The sequence below is a fragment of the Scyliorhinus torazame genome, chromosome 14, assembly GCF_047496885.1.
Source record: "Scyliorhinus torazame isolate Kashiwa2021f chromosome 14, sScyTor2.1, whole genome shotgun sequence".
NCBI lineage: Eukaryota > Metazoa > Chordata > Chondrichthyes > Carcharhiniformes > Scyliorhinidae > Scyliorhinus > Scyliorhinus torazame.
In genome coordinates this window covers 168,581,607-168,600,329 of record NC_092720.1, presented here as the reverse complement: position 1 = coordinate 168,600,329, position 18,723 = coordinate 168,581,607, and the positions used below count along the sequence as shown (strand labels likewise).

Genomic DNA, 18,723 nt, shown 5'->3' with positions numbered 1-18,723 from the left:
CTAATTCAATGCTGCGTGGAAGACCCCAGCGCGTAAATATCTGCTGGGTCAAAATTTTAGCGGTGGCCTTTGCTGTGTTTGAACATGTGCGGAATGCTTCGATCCATTTTGTAAATGTATCTATGACGACCAGCACGTACTTGAAACTGTTTCTGCACAGGGGGGAGGGGACCAATGTAATCAATTTGCAGATTTGTCCAGGGGCCTTCTACAGGTCGGGTGTGTTTGTGTTTAGTACACTGGTCTAACACTGGCTGCAACTGGATGCAGCTTAGATCAGAAAGATACTCCAGACCTTGAAGTTAGTTCAATCAGGTTTATTGAACTAATAGCACAGTTAGCACAGTTCTTCGTGAGTTCGACTCTCTGTTAACCTAAGTGTGGTTACTCTGACTGACTGAACCAGACTAGCTCTTGAAATGAAATGAAATGAAAATCACTTATTGTCACAAGTAGGCTTCAAATGAAGTTACTGTGAAAAGCCTCTAGTCGCCACATTCCGGCGCCTGTTCGGGGAGGCTGATACGGGAATTGAACCGTGCTGCTGGCCTGCCTTGGTCTGCTTTCAAAGCCAGCGATTTAGCCCTGCCACAGGGTGGCGGTGTGAGATTGTAACAACACCCTTGACTGACTCTCTAGATGTTCATCAGTGGAAAGAGGCGGAGTGTGAGTGCCTTGTGTCTTTTATAGTCTTTTATAGTCAGATCCCACCCGAGTGTCTTACCTGCTTATTGGTCAGGTCCTGTTCTCTGTGTTCATTAGCTGCTTGTCTGTATATCATTATGAGTGTGTGTGTGTGTGTGTGTGTGTGCATATCATGACATCTCCCCTTTTTAAAAATGTTTGGATGACATATGTGAACGTATTTACAAGAACAGGCCAATATTAACATATATACATGCAGTGGATATGAACATATGTACATGTAAAAACAGCTGTCTAATGCGAGAACACAGAACATAGCAAACAGAACAAATGTTCATAAGTCCAGTCTCTGTGGCTTGCGTCTGATCCTGGTCGACCGCCGGAGAGGTGGTGGTGGGGACAACAGTGCCTTGATGGGCGGGATTGAAGTCTGACTGGTGGCCTCGTGAGTCGAGGTATCAGGAGGTGGCAAAACAACAGAAGGAAACGGAGAAGAATGTGGTTGCGGGCAGGCAGCTTTGCACAGTGCCCGTCTGCACAACAGAACCATCAGCCATACGGACAACATACGAGCGGGGGGCAGCCTGTCGAACAACGACAGCTGGAGCTGACCAGCCTCCATCAGGGATCTTGACCCGAACAGTGTCTGACAGGGATTACACGGGCAAATCGGTGGCATGAGCATCATAGCCCTGTTTTTGCCGGTCTCGGAGTTGCTGCACCTTCTGCAGCATCGGGAGGTGATCCAGGTTGGGCACGTGTATGGCTGGAAGTGTCGTTCGCAGGTCCCTGTTCATCAGGCGTCGAGCCGGCGACATGCCAGTGGACAGTGGACGCCCTGTACGCAAGCAGTGCAAGGTGAATGTCAGATGCAGAATCCGCGACCGTGCAGATGAGCTGCTTCGCTATGTGCGCCCCTTTCTCAACTTTTCTGTTTGACTGCCTGCCAGGGTGTGTCTTAATTGTCCCTTCTTTGCATAATGCTCTGGATTGTTCTGGGCGCAAATGAGGCAATAATGTGTGACATCGCTTTTTAATTCGGGCCACCAGCGCAAGGGTCTTAAATGTGTCTATTCCCTGATGTTCGTGTCCGTCATGGAATTGGCAGATTAACTGGTTTCTGTCTTGAGTGGGGACCACATAAACTCCGTCCTTTCTGTGCCTGAGATAAATCCTCAATATTGGTTTGGGAGACCTTGATTGAATGTATCTGTTCACACTCGGGGAGTTGCCAGAAGTGACCAGTGACCAGCTTTAACTAAGGCAGCGGCCTTGCGATTCCCGGGGTGATGGCTCTTTACTTTAATGATGCCGTATGTGCGGCCGGTGGCTTTTTTAAGAATATGTTTCAGGAGAAGGTTGGAGGGTAGGGGTTTTCCATCGGCGGATACAAAACCTCGAGATTCCCATAGGGGAAGGAATTCTGTTAAACTGTTGCAAACATACAAGCTGTCGGAGTGTATGTCCGCAGGTGTTGGAAAGGAGTCTGGGTGATCAATTACATAAGCTGTGGCTGCCAGTTTGGCTGCCTGCGAACCCACGTGGTTGGGTAATTTTAAAGATACCTCTTCTAGTGGGCGTCCCTGTGAGTCCTCCATGTAAATCCCACATCCTGTGATTCTTACTCCATCCTCAACAGTGGAGGAGCCATCTACATAGATTCTGACTGTGTCCCCTGTGTCTTGGGAACTTTGTGTATCACCGCTTACACGTGGTTGTAATGATTTGGGAACAAAGGGTCTTGTGGGGTGTGTGGCTGCAATTATCTGGCATTTGTGTGGGGTCCCTGCGTATTGTAAATTGTCTGCTAAGAACGTGTGGGTCTTGGTGCGTTTCACAGAAATATCCCTGCCTTGTAATAAGAGTGTCCAACGAGCTGCTCTGGTCTGGCTAACTGAACCATCCTTTAGTTTGCCGTGTAACAACAGTTGGGTGGGGGGGTGCTCAGTTAATATCGTGACTGGGTTGAGGCCTGTAATGTAGGCAAAGTACTGGACTGCCCAGAAGACTGCAAGCAAATGTTGTTCACAGGCAGAAAATCTTTGTTCTACGGGGTCTAAAATTCTGAGGCAAAGGCTACCGGGCCTAATCAGTCGTGGCGTTCCTGTAGGAGCACTGCTGAGAGAGTTCGGTCGGTGGTTGCTACCTCTATGGCATAGGGCAAGTCGAGGTTGGGAACTTGTAAAGTGGGAGTTGTACCTAGGGCGCGTTTTAAATCGTCGATGGCGTCTGTGTGTTGGGGAAGCCAATTCCATGGGGTGTTCTTTATCAAAAGCTCTGAGAGCGGGGCGACCTTGGTGGCAAAACCGTCTATATAATTTCCGCAGTATCCCACTAAATCTAGAAATGAGCGCAGTGCACTTACATTGCGGGACAGGGGCAATTTCACAATGGAGTCAATGCGTTTTTGTTCAGTTTCACGTTTGCCGTGGGTGATAATGGTGCCTAAATAAATTACCTTTTCCCTTAATATCTGTGCCTTTTTGGGGTTTACCTTACATCCGATGGACTGGAGCAGGGTTAGTAATTTGGCCAATAGAGCCACATGCTCTTCCCTGGTATCGGTTTGCAGGAGCAGGTCGTCTACATACTAAATGAGGCATTCTGGGCGGAGAATTTGGAAAGACCAGCAGCTAGCTGTCTGTGGAAAATGGAGGGGGAATTATGGAAGCCTTGGGGGAGACACATCCACGTTACTGTTGTCCTTGAAAAGTGATTGCAAATTTATACTGGCAAGCCCGATCTAGGGGAATGGACCAAAACCCATTGCTAATATCCAGCACTGTGAAATATTTTGCTTGCACTCGCTGCTTAAGCATGGTCGCGGGACTCGTGGCAATGGTGGGGGCTGTTAAAGGAGTAACTTTGTTTAGTTCGCGGGAGTCAATGGTGAGTCGCCATGAACCGTCTGGTTTCTTTACGGGCCAAATCGGGGCATTATTAGTGGAAGCTACGGGTCGAATCACTCCTTGTTTTAACAGACTGTTAATTACCTTTAAAATTTCGCCCTCAGCCTGCTGTGTAAATCCATACTGTTTCTGTGGTTTGGGGTCGTGACCTGTGATCATAATCGTACCTGGAATGTGCCCGCAGTTGTGCTTGTGTTGGGCAAACGCACCTTTGTGTGTGGCTAATACCCGTCTAATGGTGTCGTCTGTGCTAATTGCCGAAGGGTTAAACCAATAGTACCCTACTGAGCAAATCCTGTTTTCGTAATCTCCTACTGAGAGCGTGGCGGGGGCTCTAGCTGTCTTGGACATTCGCCAGACACACTTGTTGACGGGGTCAAAGGTGAGGTTATGGGAGTTCAAAAAGTCTATGCCTTGGATGTGTTCTGCAGTCGGGGGTAGGTCTACTGGAACAATGGGGTGGGTAGTGGCTACATTTCCTATTTGGACGGATATAGGGGCTGTGATGTATTCCTCTTACATGTGGCCGATGAATCCACTGAGTGCGATGGTATCTGTGGTAGGCCAGGGTGTTTTTTGGTATAGATTTGCGGAGTTTAGTGTAGTTCGGGATCCTCCTGTGTCAAGGAAAATCAACTGCTTGTCCCCGGACTGTGCCTGTGACTACCGGTCTTCCAACGTTATCCCGCGCGTATCACAGACCCATGTTGGAGACCCTGGACACCGTCAATCTAGCGAGTTGTAAGCGAGGTTATCTGATCGGGCGTTTACGTTATGCATGGGAGGAGCGTTGCCTTCTAGCTGTCGCGGCTGGCGATCGTGGTCTGGCCTGTTGTTTCTGGGTGGGGTGGGTTGGGCTGTTGGGGTTGGGTCGTTGGTGGTGTGGGGGGTTTTGTCTGCAATCGCGGGCGAAATGTCATGCGTGTCTACAATTGTAACATGAACTTCCTGGTGCGTGGGCTGGGCCTTGTGCTCTGGGGTACTGTTCTCGGGGTTAATGTTCCTCTCTTCTGCCTTCATTTATTCATGCGGGTTCCTGGCTAGTTCTGACTGGATACATTGTGGCTTCTAATCCGTTCTGGTCCATCTGATCCTGAAGTGACTGTTCCTATGCCCTGGATAGACGTCTAAGTACCCAAATCTCATTATGTCTGGTATATGCCGGGTCATAATTTGCGAAAGCCCTTTTTCCTGTCTCTGTGGCATGCAAAACTAAGGTACGGGACCATTTAGTGGTATCTTCCTCATCTAGGTGAGCGCGGTTTAAATTTCCGTATACTGCCTTGAAACGTATCCAGAGGCGACCGGCAAAGGCGGCCAGATGTTCCCCTTTCTTTTGCCTGCATTTGTTCAAACCCTCCACCAGATCCTCTTTGTTGTATCCGGTAGCATCTAATATTGCGGCCTTCATTTCCTCTAGGTTCCTCCTCCTACGTTTTGAGGTTCTGGCAAAGCTGATTATACCGACTGGCTGAGACTCATTACAATCAATTTTACTTCCTCCCTCTGATCTAATCCGTACATGACCTTTTGCTGACGCACCTCCTCGAAGAAGCTATGTGGGTCTGCGGTGGGCTGAAATGGAGTAATTTTACTGCAAGCATCCCTTAACTGGGTTACAGAAAGTGGGGTAGTGTAGGTGATATCTGGACCTGCCTGATCTCTAATCCTTCTCTCTGTGGTTATTGGATTCATGGGTGTCGGGGCAGCTGTGGGGATTGGTGCGACCTGTGCAGCCGGTGCCTTTCTTTTTGGGATGCGTGGCGGCTGCTTTTGACTTTCCGTCCCTTTAAAATACATTTGTGCGCTTTCAGTTAACTCTTCCCAATCTGCCATCTCTTCCTCATCTGTCTCGCCTGTCCCGAAGGCACACATAAAACCATTCTGAACTGAAAGTAACGACTGGAGCTTATCTATCTTCCGCTGGCATTTAACGTGGTCAACGGTGCCCTGCCTCTGTTCTTTAGTAGACTGGTGGAGCGCTCTTAAAGCTGCCTGTAAATTGGCACATTTCTTTGTTAATTGGGTAACCTGGTGTTCAGTCTCCTCTCTTATCAAGACTGCGCACTGTGTATCTTGATAGGCCTTGTCGCACTGGGTCTGGACTGGTGTGCGCGTTTAACATCGACGATTTCCCTGTCTTTGGCAGATAACCTCTCCCGGAGTTCCTCAATAATGTTCTCACTTTCTTTACTGTTTCCCTCATTCTCTTCCTCCTTCTCTACTAATTGTCTGCGGAGCGTCTCAACGACCTCCTCGGTGCCTCGCAACTGTGCCAAGCAGCATACTATTGCCATTGGCTTTCTAAACTTTGCTGCGTTTTTCTTATATATCTCACAAAGATTCTCCCACCAAGTCTGTCCTATCTTTCCTGGACCTGTCTCGGTGTTTGCACAAAAATTCGACCAAAGGGGCCATCCTTTCCCCTTTAAATACTTTCTCAACACATCCTCCCATATGGGGCACTGCTCTGACTTGTCGACTACCGCAACCTCGGGTTGCTCCTGTGGATTCATCATCTTCTCTACTAATTGCGCTGCCATCTCTTCTCTACTTTTAATTTGGAACAGGGGGAATAAGGCTATATTCCAGTTCACAATCCCTCTGATGAGTTTACCTTACCCTTCCCTGTTAGTTACGCATGCGGTTTGTGCACACTTCCGAAATTCGGTTATTTGGTCGATATGAAAGTTACTCTTGTGGTTCGTTCTCTTTTTCCAATTTAATTCAAAGTTGCAGGATCTCTCGGAGTAACAAAGTCACTTCTAATCGAGTCCCACCAGAGTCACCAATAAATGTTGCCTTTTTACCCTTTATGTGAACCACAAGCTGTTTCTTATATTGACCAAATGACCAACAACCAGTATGTTAGCTCAAAAAACAGAGTTTATTAATAACACAAGACTTGTATCTCTATGCAATAATATACGCGGGCCCGTACTAAACTACACCTAACAACTAAGATGACCTTTACTTAACTTCGAGTGACCGGCACTGTGCGAGATAAGGGGCGAAATTCTCCGGTATCGGCGCGATGTCCGCCAACTGGCGCCCAAAACGCCACAAGTCAGTCGGGCATCGCGCCGCCCCAAAGGTGCGGAAAGCTCCGCATCTTTGGGGGCCGAGCCCCAACCTTAAGGGGCTAGGCCGGCGCCGGACGAATTTCCGCCCCGCCAGCTGGCGGAAAAGGCCTTTGGTGCCCCGCCAGCTGGCGCAGAAATGAAATCTCCGGGCGGCGCATGCGCGGGAGCGTTAGCGGCCGCTGACGGCATTCCCGCGCATGCGCAGTGGAGGGAGTTTCTTCCACCTACGCCATGGTGGAGACTGTGGTGAAGGCGGAAGGGAAAGAGTGTCCCCACGGCACAGGCCCGCCCGCGGATCGGTGGGCCCTGATCGCGGGCCAGGCCACCGTGGGGGCACCCCCCCGGGGCCTGATCGCCCCGCGCCCCCCCCAGGACCCCGGAGCCTGCCCGCGCCACCTTGTCCCACCGGTAAGGTAGGTGGTTTAATCTACGCCGGCGGGCCAGGCATTTTAGCGGCGGGACTTCGGCCCATCCGGGCCGGAGAATCGCAGGTGGGGGCCCGCCAACCGGCGCGGCGCGAATCCCGCCCCCGCCGAATATCCGGTGCCGGAGAATTCGGCAACTGGCGGGGGCGGGTTCACGCCAGCCCCCGGCGATTCTCCGACCCGGCGGGGGGTCGGAGAATCTCGCCCAAGGTCTTTATCCGGGTCCACGTGGTCGGTTGGAAGTTGTTGGGTTCATCTCAGCTGGGCTCGTCCTTCAGGATGGTCGCGGGTCCTTGAACTTGGTTGTTCTGCTACAGTTGGTCACGCAAAGGCCAGTCCCAAAAGAGACGGATCTCTAGTGCGCAGGGCTTTTTATCCATCGTCTGTTTCGCGCTCTTTTGGGCGGTCCTTACTCCAGGTCCAATGGATCGATAGGGTTTTCGATCACCCTCATCGATCTTAGCCAATTAGGGGGAGTATACCTCAATGGCTGAGCGGGTCCTAGCTATCATTGTCCCAGGCACGTAGGCCTTTCCAAGTTAGGGGGGTGGCGCCAGTTAGTCTGCTATCGTTGATGGTCCTGAATGCGAATGCGATTATACTGTGGGAAAATGGTAATTGATTCTCAATGGATGCAAGTTTCAGCCAACTCTGGTTTCTCTGCACAATAGACGAGGCGGTGTACCTGTCTCTGTCCCAAATTGACCACAATTCCCATGGTCGTTTGCAGGTGGCCATTTTATATGGCTACAATCCTCACTGATGTATATTTACTGTAGTTTATTGATTGAATCCTCACTGGTGTGTTTTATACTTACTGTAGTGTATTGACTGGGTCCTCACAGGTGTGTGTTATCTTTAATCTAGCTTAGAGACTGGATCCACACTGGTATGTGTTATATTTACTGTAGTTTGTTGACAGGGTCCTCACTGGTATGTGTTATATTTACTGTAGTTTATTGACAAGTTCCTCACTAGTGTGTTATATTTACTGTAGTTTATTGACTGGATCCTCACTTGTGTGTGCTGTATTTACTGCAGTTTATTAACTGGCTCCTCCCTGGTATCTGTTATATTCGCTGTAGTTTAGAGACTGAATCATCACTGATGTATGCAATATTTACTGTACTTTATTGGCTGTCTCGTCATTGGTGTGTGTTATATTTACTGTAGTTTACAGTCTTGATCCTCACTGGTGTGCGTTATATTTACTGTAGTTTATTGACTGGATCCTCACTGGTGTGTGTTGTATTTACTGTAGTTTATTGACTGGTCCTCACTGGTGTGCATTATATTTACTGTAGTTTATTGACTGGTCCTCACTGGTGTGCATTATATTTACTGTAGTTTATTGACTGGTCCTCACTGGTGTGAGTTATATTTACTGTAGTTTATTGACTGGTCCTCACTGGTGTGAGTTATATTTACTGTAGTTTATTGACAGGTCCTCACTGGTGTGTGTTATATTTACTGTAGTTTATTGACTGGTCCTCACTGGTGTGTGTTATATTTACTGTAGTTTATTGACTGGTCCTCACTGGTGTGTATTATATTTACAGTAGTTTATTGACTGGTCCTCACTGGTGTGAGTTATATTTACTGTAGTTTATTGACTGTTCCTCACTGATGTGTGTTATATTTACTGTAGTTTATTGACTGTTCCTCACTGATGTGTGTTATATTTACTGTAGTTTATTGACTGGTCCTCACTGGTGTGTGTTATATTTACTGTAGTTTATTGACTGGTCCTCACTGGTGTGTGTTATATTTACTGTAGTTTATTGACTGTTCCTCACTGATGTGTGTTATATTTACTGTAGTTTATTGACTGGTCCTCACTGGTGTGTGTTATATTTACTGTAGTTTATTGACTGGTCCTCACTGGTGTGTGTTGTATTTACTGTAGTTTACTGACTGGTCCTCACTGGTGTGCATTATATTTACAGTAGTTTATTGACTGGTCCTCACTGGTGTGAGTTATATTTACTGTAGTTTATTGACTGTTCCTCACTGATGTGTGTTATATTTACTGTAGTTTATTGACTGGTCCTCACTGGTGTGTGTTATATTTACTGTAGTTTATTGACTGGTCCTCACTGGTGTGTGTTATATTGACTGTAGTTTATTGACTGGTCCTCACTGGTGTGTGTTATATTTACTGTAGTTTATTGACTGGTCCTCACTGGTGTGAGTTATATTTACTGTAGTTTATTGACTGGTCCTCACTGGTGTGTATTATATTTACAGTAGTTTATTGACTGGTCCTCACTGGTGTGCATTATATTTACTGTAGTTTATTGACTGGTCCTCACTGGTGTGAGTTATATTTACTGTAGTTTATTGACTGGTCCTCACTGGTGTGTATTATATTTACTGTAGTTTATTGACTGGTCCTCACTGGTGTGTATTATATTTACAGTAGTTTATTGACTGGTCCTCACTGGTGTGAGTTATATTTACTGTAGTTTATTGACTGGTCCTCACTGGTGTGAGTTATATTTACAGTAGTTTATTGACTGGTCCTCACTGGTGTGCATTATATTTACTGTAGTTTAATGACTGGTCCTCACTGGTGTGAGTTATATTTACAGTAGTTTATTGACTGGTCCTCACTGGTGTGTGTTATGTTTACTGTAGTTTATTGACTGGTCCTCACTGGTGTGTTTTATATTTACAGTAGTTTATTGACTGGTCCTCACTGGTGTGTGTTATATTTACTGTAGTTTATTGACTGGTCCTCACTGGTGTGTGTTATATTTACTGTAGTTTATTGACTGGTCCTCACTGGTGTGTGTTATATTTACTGTAGTTTATTGACTGGTCCTCACTGGTGTGTATTATATTTACAGTAGTTTATTGACTGGTCCTCACTGGTTGTGTTATATTTACTGTAGTTTATTGACTGGTCCTCACTGGTGTGTGTTATATTTACTGTAGTTTATTGACTGGTCCTCACTGGTGTTTGTTATCTTTTTTAATAAATGTAGAGTTCCAAAATAATTTTTTCCAATTGAGGGGCAGTTTAGTGAGGCTAATCCACCTACCCTTCACATCTTTGGGCTGTGGGGGTAAAACCCACGCAAACACGGGGAGAATGTGGAAACTCCACACAGACAGTGACCCCGAGCCGAGATCGAACCTGGGACCTCGGCGCCGTGAGGCAGCAGTGCTAACTACTGCGCCACCGTGCTGCCCTTGGTGTGTGTTATATTAATTGTAGTTTACAGACTGGAGCCTCACTGGTGTGTGTAATATTTGCTGTAGTTTAGAGACTGGATCCTCACTGGTTGTGTTATATTTACTGTAGTTTAGAAAATGGATCCTCACTGTTGTGTGTTCTATCATTGGTGTGTTATATTTACTGTAGTTTATTGACTGGATCCACACTGGCGTGTGTTATATTTACTGTAGTTTATTGACTGGATTCTCACGGGTGTGTGTTATATTTACTGAAGCAAAGTGACTGGATCCACACTCGCGCAAATTGCATTCCTGTAGTTCCTCAACTGGATCATCACTGGATCGTTTTGTGAACTGTTGGGCAAAGACCAATGTTGGGCAACATTCACTTTTAAAATGTTCTTTATTTTAAATATTTAGAATACCCAATACCCAGGATCCTCACTGGTGGGTGTTATATTTACTGTAGTTTAGTCTGGATCCTCACTGTTGTGTGTTATATTTACTGTAGATTATTGACTGGTCCTCACTGGCGTGTGTTATATTTACTGTAATTTATTGACTGGTCCTCACTGGTGTGTGTTGTATTTACTGTAGTTTATTGACTGGTCTGCACTGGTGTGTGTTATATTTACTGTAGTTTATTGACTGGTCCTCACTGGTGTGAGTTATATTTACTGTAGTTTATTGACTGGTCCGCACTGGTGTGTGTTATATTTACTGTAGTTCATTGACTGGTCCTCAGTGGTGTTTGTTATCTTTTTTAATAAATGTAGAGTTCCGAAATAATTTATTCCAATTTAGGGGCAGTTTAGTGAGGCTAATCCACCTACCTTTCACATCTTTGGGCTGTGGGGGTAAAACCCACGCAAACATGGGGAGAATGTGCAAACTCCACACGGACAGTGACCCCGAGCCGAGATCGAACCTGGGACCTCGGCGCCGTGAGGCAGCAGTGCTAACTACTGCGCCACCGTGCTGCCCTTGGTGTGTGTTATATTAATTGTAATTTACAGACTGGAGCCTCACTGGTGTGTGTAATATTTGCTGTAGATTAGAGACTGGATCCTCACTGGTTGTGTTATATTTACTGTAGTTTAGAAAATGGATCCTCACTGGTGTGTGTTCTATCATTGGTGTGTTATATTTACTGTAGTTTATTGACTGGATCCACACTGGTGTGTGTTATATTTACTGTAGTTTATTGACTGGATTCTCACTGGTTGTGTTATATTTACTGTAGTTTATTGACTGGATCCTCACTGGTTGTGTTATATTTACTGCAGTTTATTGACTGGATCCTCACTGGTGTGTGTTATATTTACTGTAGTTTATTGACTGGATTCTCACTGGTTGTGTTATATTTACTGTAGTTTATTGACTGGATCCTCACTGGTTGTATTATATTTACTGTAGTTTATTGACTGGATCCACACTGGTGTGTGTTATATTTACTGTAGTTTATTGACTGGATTCTCACTGGTTGTGTTATATTTACTGTAGTTTATTGACTGGATCCTCACTGGTTGTATTATATTTACTGTAGTTTATTGACTGGATCCACACTGGTGTGTGTTATATTTACTGTAGTTTATTGACTGGATCCTCACTGGTGTGTGTTATATTTACTGTAGTTTATTGACTGGATCCTCACTGGTTGTGTTATATTTACTGTAGTTTAGAGACTGGATCCTCACTGTTGTGTTATATTTACTGTAGTTTATTGACTGGATCCACACTGGTGTGTGTTATATTTACTGTAGTTTATTGACTGGATCCTCACTGGTTGTGTTATATTTACTGTAGTTTATTGACTGGATTCTCACTGGTTGTGTTATATTTACTGCAGTTTATTGACTGGATCCTCACTGGTGTGTGTTATATTTACTGTAGTTTATTGACTGGATTCTCACTGGTTGTGTTATATTTACTGTAGTTTATTGACTGGATTCTCACTGGTTGTGTTATATTTACTGCAGTTTATTGACTGGATCCTCACTGGTTGTGTTATATTTACTGCAGTTTATTGACTGGATCCTCACTGGTGTGTGTTATATTTACTGTAGTTTATTGACTGGATTCTCACTGGTTGTGTTATATTTACTGCAGTTTATTGACTGGATCCTCACTGGTGTGTGTTATATTTACTGTAGTTTATTGACTGGATTCTCACTGGTTGTGTTATATTTACTGTAGTTTATTGACTGGATCCTCACTGGTGTGTGTTATATTTACTGTAGTTTATTGACTGGATTCTCACTGGTTGTGTTATATTTACTGCAGTTTATTGACTGGATCCTCACTGGTGTGTGTTATATTTACTGTAGTTTATTGACTGGATCCACACTGGTGTGTGTTATATTTACTGTAGTTTATTGACTGGATTCTCACTGGTTGTGTTATATTTACTGCAGTTTATTGACTGGATCCTCACTGGTGTGTGTTATATTTACTGTAGTTTATTGACTGGATCCTCACTGGTTGTGTTATATTAATTGTAGTTTATTGACTGGATCCTCACTGGTGTGTGTTATATTTACTGTAGTTTATTGACTGGATCCTCACTGGTGTGTGTTATATTTACTGTAGTTTATTGACTGGATCCTCACTGGTTGTGTTATATTAATTGTAGTTTATTGACTGGATCCTCACTGGTGTGTGTTATATTTTCTGTAGTTTATTGACTGGATCCTCACTGGTGTGAGTTATATTTACTGTAGTTTATTGACTGGATCCTCACTGGTGTGTGTTATATTTACTGTAGTTTATTGACTGGATCCTCACTGGTGTGAGTTATATTTACTGTAGTTTATTGACTGGATTCTCACGGGTGTGTGTTATATTTACTGTAGTTTATTGACTGGATTCTCACGGGTGTGTGTTATATTTACTGTAGTTTATTGACTGGATTCTCACGGGTGTGTGTTATATTTACTGTAGTTTATTGACTGGATCCTCACTGGTGTGAGTTAAATTTACTGTAGTTTATTGACTGGATCTTCACCGCTATGTGTTATATTTGATGTAGTTTATTGACTGGATCCTCACTGGTGTGAGTTAAATTTACTGTAGTTTATTGACTGGATCTTCACCGCTGTGTGTTATATTTGATGTAGTTTATTGACTGGATTCTCACGGGTGTGTGTTATATTTACTGTAGTTTATTGACTGGATCTTCACCGCTGTGTGTTATATTTACTGTAGTTTATTGACTGGATCCTCACTGGTGTGTGTTATATATTTATTGTAGTTTAGCTACTGTATCCTTACTGGTGTGTATTCTATATTACTTAGTTTTGTTACAGGATTCTCCTCGTTGTGGGACATATTTACTGTAGTTTGCAGTCTGGATCCTCACTGGTGTGTGTTATATTTACTGTTGTTTCGAGGCTGGACCATCACTGACGTGTGTTCTATTTACCGTAGTTTTGGTACTGGATCCTCACTGGTGTATGTTATATTTACGGTTATTTATTAACTAGATCCTCACGGTGTGTGTTATATTTACTGTAGTTTACAGTCTGGATCCTCATTGGTGTGTGTTATATTTACTGTAGTTTATTGACTGGATCCTCACTTGTGTGTGCTGTATCTACTGCAGTTTATTAACTGGCTCCTCCGTGGTATCTGTTATATTCGCTGTAGTTTAGAGACTGAATCATCACTGATGTATGCAATATTTACTGTACTTTATTGGCTGTCTCGTCATAGGTGTGTGTTATATTTACTGTAGTTTACAGTCTTGATCCTCACTGGTGTGAGTTATATTTACTGTAGTTTATTGACTGGATTCTCACTGGTGTGAGTTATATTTACTGTAGTTTATTGACTGGATCCTCACTGGTGTGTGTTGTATTTACTGTAGTTTATTGACTGGTCCTCACTGGTGTGCATTATATTTACTGTAGTTTATTGACTGGTCCTCACTGGTGTGTGTTATATTTACTGTAGTTTATTGACTGGTCCTCACTGGTGTGCATTATATTTACTGTAGTTTATTGACTGGTCCTCACTGGTGTGTGTTATATTTACTGTAGTTTATTGACTGGTCCTCACTGGTGTGTATTATATTTACAGTAGTTTATTGACTGGTCCTCACTGGTGTGTGTTATATTTACTGTAGTTTATTGACCGGATCCTCACTGGCGTTTGATATCTTTTTTAATACATGTAGAGTTCCAAAATCATTTTTTCCAATTGAGGGGCAGTTTAGTGAGGCTAATCCACCTACCCTTCGCATCTTTGGGCTGTGGGGGTAAAACCCACGCAAACACGGGGAGAATGTGCAAACTCCACACGGACAGTGACCCCGAGCCGAGATCGAACCTGGGACCTCGGCGCCGTGAGGCAGCAGTGCTAACTACTGCGCCACCGTGCTGCCCTTGGTGTGTGTTATATTAATTGTAGTTTACAGACTGGAGCCTCACTGGTGTGTGTAATATTTGCTGTAGTTTAGAGACTGGATCCTCACTGGTTGTGTTATATTTACTGTAGTTTAGAAAATGGATCCTCACTGTTGTGTGTTCTATCATTGGTGTGTTATATTTACTGTAGTTTATTGACTGGATCCACACTGGCGTGTGTTATATTTACTGTAGTTTATTGACTGGATTCTCACGGGTGTGTGTTATAGTTACTGAAGCAAAGTGACTGGATCCACACTCGCGCAAATTGCATTCCTGTAGTTCCTCAACTGGATCATCACTGGATCGTTTTGTGAACTGTTGGGCAAAGACCAATGTTGGGCTACATTCACTTTTAAAATGTTCTTTATTTTAAATATTTAGAATACCCAATACCCAGGATCCTCACTGGTGGGTGTTATATTTACTGTAGTTTAGTCTGGATCCTCACTGGTGTGTGTTATATTTACTGTAGTTTATTGACTGGATTCTCACTGGTTGTGTTATATTTACTGCAGTTTATTGACTGGATCTTCACTGGTTGTGTTATATTTACTGCAGTTTATTGACTGGATCCTCACTGGTGTGTGTTATATTTACTGTAGTTTATTGACTGGATTCTCACTGGTTGTGTTATATTTACTGCAGTTTATTGACTGGATCCTCACTGGTGTGTGTTATATTTACTGTAGTTTATTGACTGGATTCTCACTGGTTGTGTTATATTTACTGTAGTTTATTGACTGGATCCTCACTGGTGTGTGTTATATTTACTGTAGTTTATTGACTGGATTCTCACTGGTTGTGTTATATTTACTGCAGTTTATTGACTGGATCCTCACTGGTGTGTGTTATATTTACTGTAGTTTATTGACTGGATCCACACTGGTGTGTGTTATATTTACTGTAGTTTATTGACTGGATTCTCACTGGTTGTGTTATATTTACTGCAGTTTATTGACTGGATCCTCACTGGTGTGTGTTATATTTACTGTAGTTTATTGACTGGATCCTCACTGGTGTGTGTTATATTTACTGTAGTTTATTGACTGGATCCTCACTGGTTGTGTTATATTAATTGTAGTTTATTGACTGGATCCTCACTGGTGTGTGTTATATTTTCTGTAGTTTATTGACTGGATCCTCACTGGTGTGTGTTATATTTACTGTAGTTTATTGACTGGATCCTCACTGGTGTGTGTTATATTTACTGTAGTTTATTGACTGGATCCTCACTGGTTGTGTTATATTAATTGTAGTTTATTGACTGGATCCTCACTGGTGTGTGTTATATTTTCTGTAGTTTATTGACTGGATCCTCACTGGTGTGAGTTATATTTACTGTAGTTTATTGACTGGATCCTCACTGGTGTGTGTTATATTTACTGTAGTTTATTGACTGGATCCTCACTGGTGTGAGTTATATTTACTGTAGTTAATTGACTGGATTCTCACGGGTGTGTGTTATATTTACTGTAGTTTATTGACTGGATTCTCACGGGTGTGTGTTATATTTACTGTAGTTTATTGACTGGATTCTCACGGGTGTGTGTTATATTTACTGTAGTTTATTGACTGGATCCTCACTGGTGTGAGTTAAATTTACTGTAGTTTATTGACTGGATCTTCACCGCTATGTGTTATATTTGATGTAGTTTATTGACTGGATCCTCACTGGTGTGAGTTAAATTTACTGTAGTTTATTGACTGGATCTTCACCGCTGTGTGTTATATTTGATGTAGTTTATTGACTGGATTCTCACGGGTGTGTGTTATATTTACTGTAGTTTATTGACTGGATCTTCACCGCTGTGTGTTATATTTACTGTAGTTTATTGACTGGATCCTCACTGGTGTGTGTTATATATTTATTGTAGTTTAGCTACTGTATCCTTACTGGTGTGTATTCTATATTACTTAGTTTTGTTACAGGATTCTCCTCGTTGTGGGACATATTTACTGTAGTTTGCAGTCTGGATCCTCACTGGTGTGTGTTATATTTACTGTTGTTTCGAGGCTGGACCATCACTGACGTGTGTTCTATTTACCGTAGTTTTGGTACTGGATCCTCACTGGTGTATGTTATATTTACGGTTATTTATTAACTAGATCCTCACGGTGTGTGTTATATTTACTGTAGTTTACAGTCTGGATCCTCATTGGTGTGTGTTATATTTACTGTAGTTTATTGACTGGATCCTCACTTGTGTGTGCTGTATCTACTGCAGTTTATTAACTGGCTCCTCCGTGGTATCTGTTATATTCGCTGTAGTTTAGAGACTGAATCATCACTGATGTATGCAATATTTACTGTACTTTATTGGCTGTCTCGTCATTGGTGTGTGTTATATTTACTGTAGTTTACAGTCTTGATCCTCACTGGTGTGAGTTATATTTACTGTAGTTTATTGACTGGATTCTCACTGGTGTGAGTTATATTTACTGTAGTTTATTGACTGGATCCTCACTGGTGTGTGTTGTATTTACTGTAGTTTATTGACTGGTCCTCACTGGTGTGCATTATATTTACTGTAGTTTATTGACTGGTCCTCACTGGTGTGTGTTATATTTACTGTAGTTTATTGACTGGTCCTCACTGGTGTGCATTATATTTACTGTAGTTTATTGACTGGTCCTCACTGGTGTGTGTTATATTTACTGTAGTTTATTGACTGGTCCTCACTGGTGTGTATTATATTTACAGTAGTTTATTGACTGGTCCTCACTGGTGTGTGTTATATTTACTGTAGTTTATTGACCGGATCCTCACTGGCGTTTGTTATCTTTTTTAATAAATGTAGAGTTCCAAAATCATTTTTTCCAATTGAGGGGCAGTTTAGTGAGGCTAATCCACCTACCCTTCGCATCTTTGGGCTGTGGGGGTAAAACCCACGCAAACACGGGGAGAATGTGCAAACTCCACACGGACAGTGACCCCGAGCCGAGATCGAACCTGGGACCTCGGCGCCGTGAGGCAGCAGTGCTAACTACTGCGCCACCGTGCTGCCCTTGGTGTGTGTTATATTAATTGTAGTTTACAGACTGGAGCCTCACTGGTGTGTGTAATATTTGCTGTAGTTTAGAGACTGGATCCTCACTGGTTGTGTTATATTTACTGTAGTTTAGAAAATGGATCCTCACTGTTGTGTGTTCTATCATTGGTGTGTTATATTTACTGTAGTTTATTGACTGGATCCACACTGGCGTGTGTTATATTTACTGTAGTTTATTGACTGGATTCTCACGGGTGTGTGTTATAGTTACTGAAGCAAAGTGACTGGATCCACACATGCGCAAATTGCATTCCTGTAGTTCCTCAACTGGATCATCACTGGATCGTTTTGTGAACTGTTGGGCAAAGACCAATGTTGGGCTACATTCACTTTTAAAATGTTCTTTATTTTAAATATTTAGAATACCCAATACCCAGGATCCTCACTGGTGGGTGTTATATTTACTGTAGTTTAGTCTGGATCCTCACTGGTGTGTGTTATATTTACTGTAGTTTATTGACTGGATCCTCACTGGCGTGTGTTATATTTACTGTAGTTTGTTGACTGGATCCTCACTGGTGTGTGTTATATTTACTGAAGCAAAGTGACTGGATCCACACTCGAGCAAATTGCATTCCTGTAGTTCCTCAACTGGATCATCACTGGATCGTTTTGTGAACTGTTGGGCAAAGACCAATGTTGGGCAACATTCAATTTTTAAAATGTTCTTTATTTTAAATATTTAGAATACTCAATACCCAGGATCCTCACTGGTGTGTGTTATATTTACTGTAGATTATTGACTGGTCCTCACTGGTGTGAGTTATATTTACTGTAGTTTATTGACTGGTCCTCACTGGTTGTGTTATATTTACTGTAGTTTATTGACTGGTCCTCACTGGTGTGTGTTATATTTACTGTAGTTTAGAAAATGGATCCTCACTGGTGTGTGTTCTATCATTGGTGTGTTATATTTACTGTAGTTTATTGACTGGATCCTCACTGGTGTTTGTTATCTTTTTTAATAAATGTAGAGTTCCGAAATAATTTATTCCAATTTAGGGGCAGTTTAGTGAGGCTAATCC

General features: G+C 43.0%; 1 long non-coding RNA gene across 1 annotated transcript in view; it reads right to left on the bottom strand.

The window, feature by feature from the left end:
* Positions 1 to 302: 302 nt before the first annotated feature.
* Positions 303 to 18,723, bottom strand: part of LOC140390201 (uncharacterized) — a 26,813-nt gene continuing 8,392 nt past the window's right edge. The window contains exon 2 of the long non-coding RNA XR_011934584.1: positions 303 to 1,483. This is a non-coding gene — a long non-coding RNA (uncharacterized lncRNA). The remainder of the gene's footprint in view (positions 1,484 to 18,723) is intronic.